Here is a 9078-nt window from a genome sequence, read left to right on the forward strand (position 1 = left end):
TTCTTCCAAAACGAGTATTCACCGATTGTTCCGTCCTACGTACCTTGCCTTGTCTTCAATTCCTGAGTGGCATATGGGTGAAATTATCCAAATTGCTTTCATCCAGTTAACCAGCTGCATGAAGTGGATATAAAATTGGAAAGGCCAGCGAAACATTGAAGGTCAGCGAAAATGAACTTTGGCATTTCATTGAATTGAACGCAGATCGACTCGTCTCCGCTTCAGAGGACTCTTTAGTCGAAGTGATCGCGGCATCTCGGCATATCAAGTCTTGTCTCAGATTTCGTGCTCGGCATCAAGATTGAATCGTTGGTTGATTCACTGCGATCGAACGGTTGCACCATAAATTACTTGGAAAACAAGGGATGTCTACCACTCGCTATCGGTTCCAATGGTTTGAAGGGTGGCCTTTTACGCATGTCAGCAGAAATTAGTTAAAACTTTCGTGACATCCGTGTTGATGGGAGCACCGTACGCTCCCCAGTCGATGACAATTGAATTGGATCAAGAAATTCCGACCTCATTGTCGTACATTCTGATGACCATTCAACTGATGTCCAAATTGAACATTCACGTGGAAAAGCAGAGTCTGAATCGTTACCTCGTTCCGTGTGGTATCTACGAGAATCCGGCACCACAGTCACAGGTCCATCCGTTGGATCGCTTAAATCCGTTGACATCGACATGGCATCGATGACAGACTCATTAATGATTGCAGCCGTTTCGGGCACATTAGCTTGTGGAGTGACTCAACTCCGAGGCGTATCCAATCAACGTGTAAACGAATGCAATCGAATTGCCGTTATGGTCAACGAGTTGAACAAAATTGGCATTCGGAGTGGCGAGTTGGAAGATGGAATGTGGGTAGAGGTTATCGGTGATTGGGACTTCTGTGAACGAGAACGGTCTGGACAAGTCGACTTTTGAAAAAATTCATTGAAAATCCGATCAATGGAACAATTATTTGCTGCGGTGGCGGAGTGGTGGAGAGTGAAATGGCCCGAATGTTGCTGAAAAACTATGCGAACGTCGTTCACATTGAACGTGAATTGGATTCGATCGTTTCGAATTTGAATCGTGACATCGTCACTGACAGTGTCTACTCAAACAAGATGTATTGTTTGCTTCGTAGTCTGGCACCAAAGACTGCTTAGTATTGTCTTATACTGAAAAATGTATATTAAAGCGACTGAAGTAGTAGATTTTGCTCAACTTAGTGTTTGCCTACGGAGGGAAAAATAACTGTTTGTACTGGTTACTCGATATGCGGGATATACTCGAACATATACTCGAGACTTAGAATACCCTTGTCGTCCTTGCTATATATACATCGTTTCGGCAGAGGTTGTAAAATGGGTGACGGAAGTTCCGATTCTCGAAACGGACGCGATAATTATATTTGTGTAGTGTTGTGCGATTCAAGACATATTCATGGCACTATACCATGCATAATGAATGGTTGTATACAACTGTATGGGTTAGGTGGTTGACAGAACTGGGTCAATTCATCCTTAACAATTTTCGTGTGCTCTTTTTGTGGAATGTGAAACAGAATATTGATTTTAGAGTACATGTACCAAAGATGAATGAATTTGACTGAAAAATATCATGGGCGCGCGTTAGCATAGCGCCCGTGACGCAAGTCCTATTACTAGAAAAAATTTCAAAAAAAAATTTTTGTCGTAGACGCAGGACCATATATACAGCAAATATTGAAGTTCCACAATTCAAATACCAATGACTCCAAATTACCATTAAAAAAAACTAGGCGTCCGTACGAGTTCAACGAGCTATCACACGTTCTTGCAGCTTAAAATTTGGCCACGCAAAAAATCTTCCAAGAAGCCCCATTTCCATACATTTTGGTCAATTTCAGTACTTTAAACGAAATGAAAAAATCCTACGTTACTTTGTTAGTCCGTCCGTCCGTCCGTGTGTCCTATCTTCTAAAGTCTTCTTTAGATTTTGTTGAAATTTTGGGAGTAGATTCTAATCGTCATTCTAAGACATTCCAGAAAAAAAGTTGGGGGGAACCGGCCTCGTTTCGGAGCTAGGGCTCCTCGAAGTTCCCATATAAGCCCCATATAAGAACACCTTTAAGTGTGTGTGTGTGGATGGGTATGGTAGAACAAATTTGTTCGCTTTTCTGCTCGCCTCAATTTTTTTTCCTAAATTTAGAATTTTTTAAATTTTTCAAAAATTTTTAAATTTTTCAAAATTTTTCAAAATTTTTTAAAATTGTCAAAATTTTTTACATTTTTCAATTTTTTTTTAATTTTTCCAAATTTTTTATAAAATTTTTAAATTTTTTCAAATTTTTAAATTTTTTACATTTTTTGAATTTTTGAAATGTTTCAAACTTTTCAAATTTTTTAAATTTTTAACAATTTTGAAAATGTTTAAAATTTCTCAAAAATTTTCAATCTACTAATTCTTCCAAAAGAACTGATATCAGTCAAAAACACTCAAAAGAGTAAAAGTGACGCAAGTCCCTGTGCATACTTCCAAAACAACTGATATCGCTGGATGTGACGCATTCTGCGCTTGTACGCAAAAACTGTAACAGGAAAAATTTGACCAAAGAAATTCTAGAAACAAAATTTTGCGTCACAAGTGGCAGATGTTGAGGAAAGTACTTTTAAGAATTTTTTTAAAATAGGCAAGAATACGTCCGAATCATTTGCCACTTTGTGACGCAAAATTTTTTTGGTAAAATTTTGTTTCTAGAATTTCTTTGGTCAAATTTTTCCTGTTACAGTTTTTGCGTACAAGCGCAGAATGCGTCACATCCAGCGATATCAGTTGTTTTGGAAGTATGCACAGGGACTTGCGTCACTTTTACTCTTTTGAGTGTTTTTGACTGATATAACATTACAGTTGTGGAAATTGAAATTCGCAATTTAGCCAAATTCCCTAGATTGGAATTTTAAAATAAAATAAAGAAATGACAAGCTCTTGCAGCTCCTATCTTATAAGAAAATTATGTTAAGATCATTGAAGTAAAAGATTTTGTACCAATTGAAGTAAAGAACTAAACAAAGTAGTTTGTAACATGGTTCTGAAGGAACAGGTGATGAGAGAAAGGCAATTATATCAACATTTATAGATTGTTATTCCACTTGAATCCACTAAATCTAACATGAAATATATCTGAATGTCAAAATCTTTTACTTCATTTGTTCAAACATTCACTTTGTTATAATAAGACTTAAGACCACATTATCCAGAGCTCATCGCCTTTCTATGTTGTCGATAACAGATGATAATTTAATGCCTGTTAATTTTGTTAAGCAATTATTTAGCATGAAAAACATCTTTTCGGTCATTTAGCCTGAACTTTCTAGTAAGAAAATTGTAAGGTTTCTCTAACTTATACGCTTTAATCACAATACGATATTTGACACCTAAACAGCTTAAAACGTTTTGCAAGGTGCACAACCTTTAAATAAATAAAAATAGAGTTAATTCTGTATTTAATCATGGCTGAACGTTTGTATGTGGGATGTAGTGATGCTAGTCCAATACTATAATCATTTATTACATTTATGGTCTCGTAGGAATTTCGAAGAATGAATAAGTTAATCTACGGTTTGTAACACTTGACATTTCGTACGGAAAGGATGGAATGAAAAGTTCGTCGGATTTCCGAATCCACATTATTTTGGGCACAATTGACTCGACAAAATTCCCATTATTTCAAGAGATTATTTTTTAATTTTAATTTTTAACAAGAGCATTCGGGGTTCAATGTTCGAGTTGTAATTTCCTATTTTCTTCCAGAGGTAAGTACAACGTTTTCCATGTGAGTGTGGTGGATTTTGCCTTATTTTTTCGACTCAAAAAACCATTTCACGCTTTGATGATAATTCGGTGGATAAAATGTCACTCTTGCTTTGTTGACTGTCTCTGTGACCGTGTCACCTTTCTTTTTGATTTGAAGAATTGTGAGACAAATTGATGTTTTTGTTTCGTTGATCATCACTCCATCATTATGACAAACGTTGTGTTCACCTCTGATTTGCTCCACTCTGGCTGCAAAACTTTGCTCTTGTTGGAATTTCCCCATTTCTTCACTCTGTAAACAATTGTATTTTACATGCTACATGCGTTCGAAAACTGTGCTTTTCATGTCTCAAGCACTTCTTTCGACGCCCTCAGCATGTAAAATCCATTACATAACTCGTAATAAAAATGAAAAGTCTTGTTTTCGTGTGTTTATTGACCTCGGCTTCGCCTCGGATATACAAAATTCACACGAAAACTCTACATTTCATCTTTTTATCCTAGTTTTGTAAAATACTATAAGATTACTATGGATAAAAAGATGAAAAGTAGAGTTTTCGTGTGCATTTTGTTGATCCGAGGCGTAGCCGACACACGTAAACGAGACTTTTCATTTTATCCCGAGTTATGTAATGGATTTTAACTGCTGAGGGCGTGGAAAGTGGTGCTTGAAACATGAAAAGTACGGTTTTCGACGCATATAGCACGTAAATAACTATTTCTCTAGTATAGCATTTGTGAAATGAGTTGACAAATCAACGCTGGCTGAGGACAATTTTTTGACACGTTACATTTCCGCGTAAAGTTGAGAGCGTCACTCTAAGCGATATCAGTTGCTTCAGAGGTGCGTAGTGCTCACGTTTAATGTGTATTATACTTTCCTTTCTTATGAAGTTCTGTTTGATAATTAATGTAGAAAATAGCAAATACACCAAATTGACTTTTCCCAAACAATCAAAATCTTTCAACTTACTCTGTATGTTTCTATCTATCTATCTATCTATCGACGGTCGATCTCGGAAACTAGTCAGCCAATCTCCATGAAATTTTGCAGTAACCTCAAGGTGGACCTAAAAATGAATATGTGATACGCCATTACCCCAGGAAAAACCAGAATTTTGTTTTATTGGCCTCGAAGTGGTTTCTGAGTGTGGTTTTCGAGGGTCGGGAACGCGTTTTCGGCTGTAGCTTAGCTGTATCGAAACCTACAGAGGCGTGCGACCCATCAAATGAAAGGTATTCGTAACATGATTCGAACAAAAAAATAATTAAAATCGGGGCAGATTCGCTAGAGCTAGAGTGATAAAAGTGACCAAATTTTGAGCTACTCGAGCGTAGGATGAAAGGACTAATATTTTTTTTGGTTATGAGAGATAGAGAGTTACTTTCTTCGGCAAAGTCTCAGAGTTTTACGAGTAGAACAGAGGGGCATATGTGAAAAATGTCGAAAGTTGGAAATGGGTGGGTCAATTGGGGTTTTGGAGATATTTCTTGAATGGTGGCAGATAGAGAATTACTTTCGTCAAATTTTCGAATTTCGTCAAATTTTCGAATTTCGTCAAATTTTCAAATTTCGTCAAATTTTCGATTTTCGTCAAATTTTCGAATTTCGTTAAATTTTCGTCAAATTTTCTATTTTCGTCAAATTTTCGAATTTTGTCAAATTTTCGAATTTCGTCAAATTTTCGAATTTTGTCAAATTTTCGAATTTTGTCAAATTTTCGAATTTCGTCAAATTTTCGAATTTCGTCAAATTTTCGATTTTCGTCAAATTTTTAAATTAAAACTGTAAACTGTTATAAAAAGCAGTGTTAACTACACTTCTAAAACGACTGATATACCAACAAAAATCTCATCGAGAAAAGTGTGACGCAGATTTTTTTTGGTAAAATTTTGGTTGTTTCCAGTCAATTTTTTTTTGGTAAAAATTACTTGGCAAATGATGAGAAAACCTAAGCCAGCTTGTTTGAACTAAAATTGTGTGTAAAATTTAATTTTTGCGTAACGAAGCTGAAAGCGTCAACTCTAGCGATATCATTCATTTTAGAAATTGTATTTCAAAGACTGCGTCACACTTTTCTCGAAGAGATTTTTGTTGGTATAAGAATTAGATCCAAAACTGAAACGACGTTATCTATTTAAAAAGAAGCGCATCTTGTACCAAATGCTGAACAAATAACTGTAATTAACCTGTTGCAGACGGCAAGCATATGACCAGTAATATTATCGGGTCTATTACTTCCATTGAGCGAAGTATTTCTGATCTGTTGATGTCAAATCTAGTACTTCAATTTGTTTTAACATGCATTTTACTATATAAAGGACCATATTACCCAGAGCTTGTCATTTATTTTATCATCGTTATCGATAACAGATGAATAGCTGTTATAAATTATTCATCCGTTTGTTTTAATAAGTTGATGCTTCTTTCGTCATATAAACAGTCGATCGTAAAAAGAAACCGAATCTCTTTCTTTTAACATTCATTCCGTGCATGGTATATATCTCTATCTTACAAATTTTTCTGTTTTTTTATTGTAATAAAACATGCATTTATACGTATATATGGTCAATCGTTTAGCAATAACATCAGCTAAGGTCGGGTATAATAGCCTGGATTTTATAACAATATTTTGGTTTCGGCTCGCGTCATGTGGAAGATTTGTGTGTTTAAAAAGAGTTTTTGTATGGGAGAGGTGAAGTTTCTGTATGTTCGTATAACATTTGTTACGAGTTTGGTTCACCTGTCCCCCAGTGAAGTACACCAATACCGATATAACCATTAAGAATGCTCCCATACGTACTGTGCCTTGTATTACACGAACGAATTTTTTAACGAAAAAACAATGAACTTTTTCAACTTTTTTTTTAAACGTAGATTTTTATACCCGCACGTAAACTGATGTGTACGGAACGTTGATGATGATTTTTCAGTTTTTCACTTGGCTTGTTGCACCCCGACCCCATATTACAAAAGGGAAGAAAAATGATATCATTAATACGTTCAGGGACCTCTGACTGTATTAATATTTTGTTGTTGTTGTTGTTGTGTCTGTATCATCGTCCCTATGTCTGTCCTTTCGTTAGGCAACTCTGGTGTATTTAAATTATGTTGTAGAACATATATAGAGAGATCGTCCACAGTACCACATACAATTCTGTTCTGCATGGTATACGCATTGTTATAATATAGGCAGCACACGAACGAATCAAAGAATCAGAAAGCAGATGCTTTTAATTGAGTACAAGTAATTTAGCATTTTAAATGAACGAACAAAAAAAAATCCAATCATTTTGTACTGTGTAATCCAACGTATAAAACAATTTATTATGTTCAGTTACTCACCTAATGTTCTCGTTTGAAAATATAGGAAATCGAATTTGTTTTTCTTTCTCTTTCTCGTCGTGTTTGTTGTGAATTTGTTAAATAAGGGGTCAAAGAATTGTGGTGTACAAATTTTTGCCTTGCTTTGTTTAACATAAGGTTAAGTACATAAAGGTGTTGCCGACATGTCGAATACGACAACAGATTTAAAATTCTGAAATGTTTTTTTTTTGTAAAGCTGCGTGATCACCTTATTGCTTTTTTGTGGGTCGTAATCTCCAGGTTGACGGTGTGGAATTTAATGTGTAATATTTTCGGGGTCCCTGCGTGATAGAAAGGGACCTGGAAAGAGCTCAATAATAAGAGAATGAGTAAGGAGTATACATGACACGTTGGCTGGTACTTTGTTGTTCCCAAAGTAGGACCTATATTCGCAAAGATATTTTCGCAAATTTTCTTCATTTTCTCAAATTTTCGGGAATTTTCTTGCAAATTTCCAGACAATTCTGGAACATTCTTGAAAATCTTATGAAATGTTGATATGGGTCCGAAACCGAAAGTTTTTGATTTGAACAATCTTTGGTAAAACTCAGTTGAATGATTTGACTGACGATGTTGATGATCCTTCAATAATATGTTCAAGAACACAACTGTTCTAGTTGAGTTCGTACTGAGCGTCATTCAATGACAAAATCAATTCCATTAAAATTTCTCTCAAGCTATTTATGTTTGCTTGTTACTTCTCATTAATAGAAAATCCCAACAAAAATCTCTTCGAGAAAAGTGTGACGCAGTCTTTGAAATACAATTTCTAAAATGAATGATATCGCTAGAGTTGGCGCTTTCAGCTTTGTTACGCAAAAATTAAATTTTACACCCAATCTTAGTTCAAACAAGCTGGCTTAGGTTTTCTCATCATCTGCCAAATAATTTTTACAAAAAAAAATTTGACTGCCAACAACCAAAATTTTACCAAAAAAATCTGCGTCGCATGTGGCAGATAAATTTTCTTTCTGGTCTGTTCCTGAACATCTGCCACTTTGCGACGCAGATTTTTTTGGTAAAATTTTGGTTGTTTCCAGTCAAATTTTTTTTGTAAAAATTATTTGGCAGATGATGAGAAAACCTAAGCCAGCTTGTTTGAACTAATTGGGTGTAAAATTTAATTTTTGCGTAACAAAGCTGAAAGCGCCAACTCTAGCATTTTAGAAATTGTACTTCAAAGACTGCGTCACAATTTTCTCGAAGAGATTTTTGTTGGGATATCAGTCGTTTTAGAAGTGTAGTCAACACTGCTTTTTATAACAGTTTACAGTTTTAATTCAAAAATTTTACGAAAATCGAAAATTTGACGAAATTCGAAAATTTGACGAAATTTGACGAAATTTGACGAAATTCGAATATTTGACGAAATTTGACGTAATTTGAAGTAATTCTCTATCTGCCACCATTCAAGAAATATCTCCAAAACCCCAATTGACCAACCCATTTCCAACTTTCGACATTTTTCACATATGCCCCTCTGTTCTACTCGTAAAACTCTGAGACTTTGCCGAAGAAAGTAACTCTATATCTCTCATAACTCAAAAAAATATTAGTCCTTTCATCGTACGCTCGAGTAGCTCAAAATTTGGTCACTCTAATCACTCTAGCTCAAACGAACCTGACCCGATTTTTTTAATTATTTTTTTGTTCGAATCGTGTTACGAATACCTTTCATTTGATGGGTCGCACGCCTCTGTAGGTTTCAATACAGCTAAGCTACAGCCGAAAACGCGTTCCCGACCCTCGAAAACCACACTCAGAAACCACTTCGAGGCCAATAAAACAAAATTCTGGTTTTTCCTGGGGTAATGGCGTATCACATTTTCATTTTTATGCCCACCCTGAGGTTCCTGCAAAATTTCATGGAGATTGGCTGACTAGTTTCCGAGATCGACCGTCGATAGATAGACAGATAGACAGATAGA

The sequence above is a fragment of the Bradysia coprophila genome (assembly GCF_014529535.1).
Source record: "Bradysia coprophila strain Holo2 chromosome IV unlocalized genomic scaffold, BU_Bcop_v1 contig_84, whole genome shotgun sequence".
Classification (NCBI taxonomy): Eukaryota; Metazoa; Arthropoda; class Insecta; order Diptera; family Sciaridae; genus Bradysia; species Bradysia coprophila.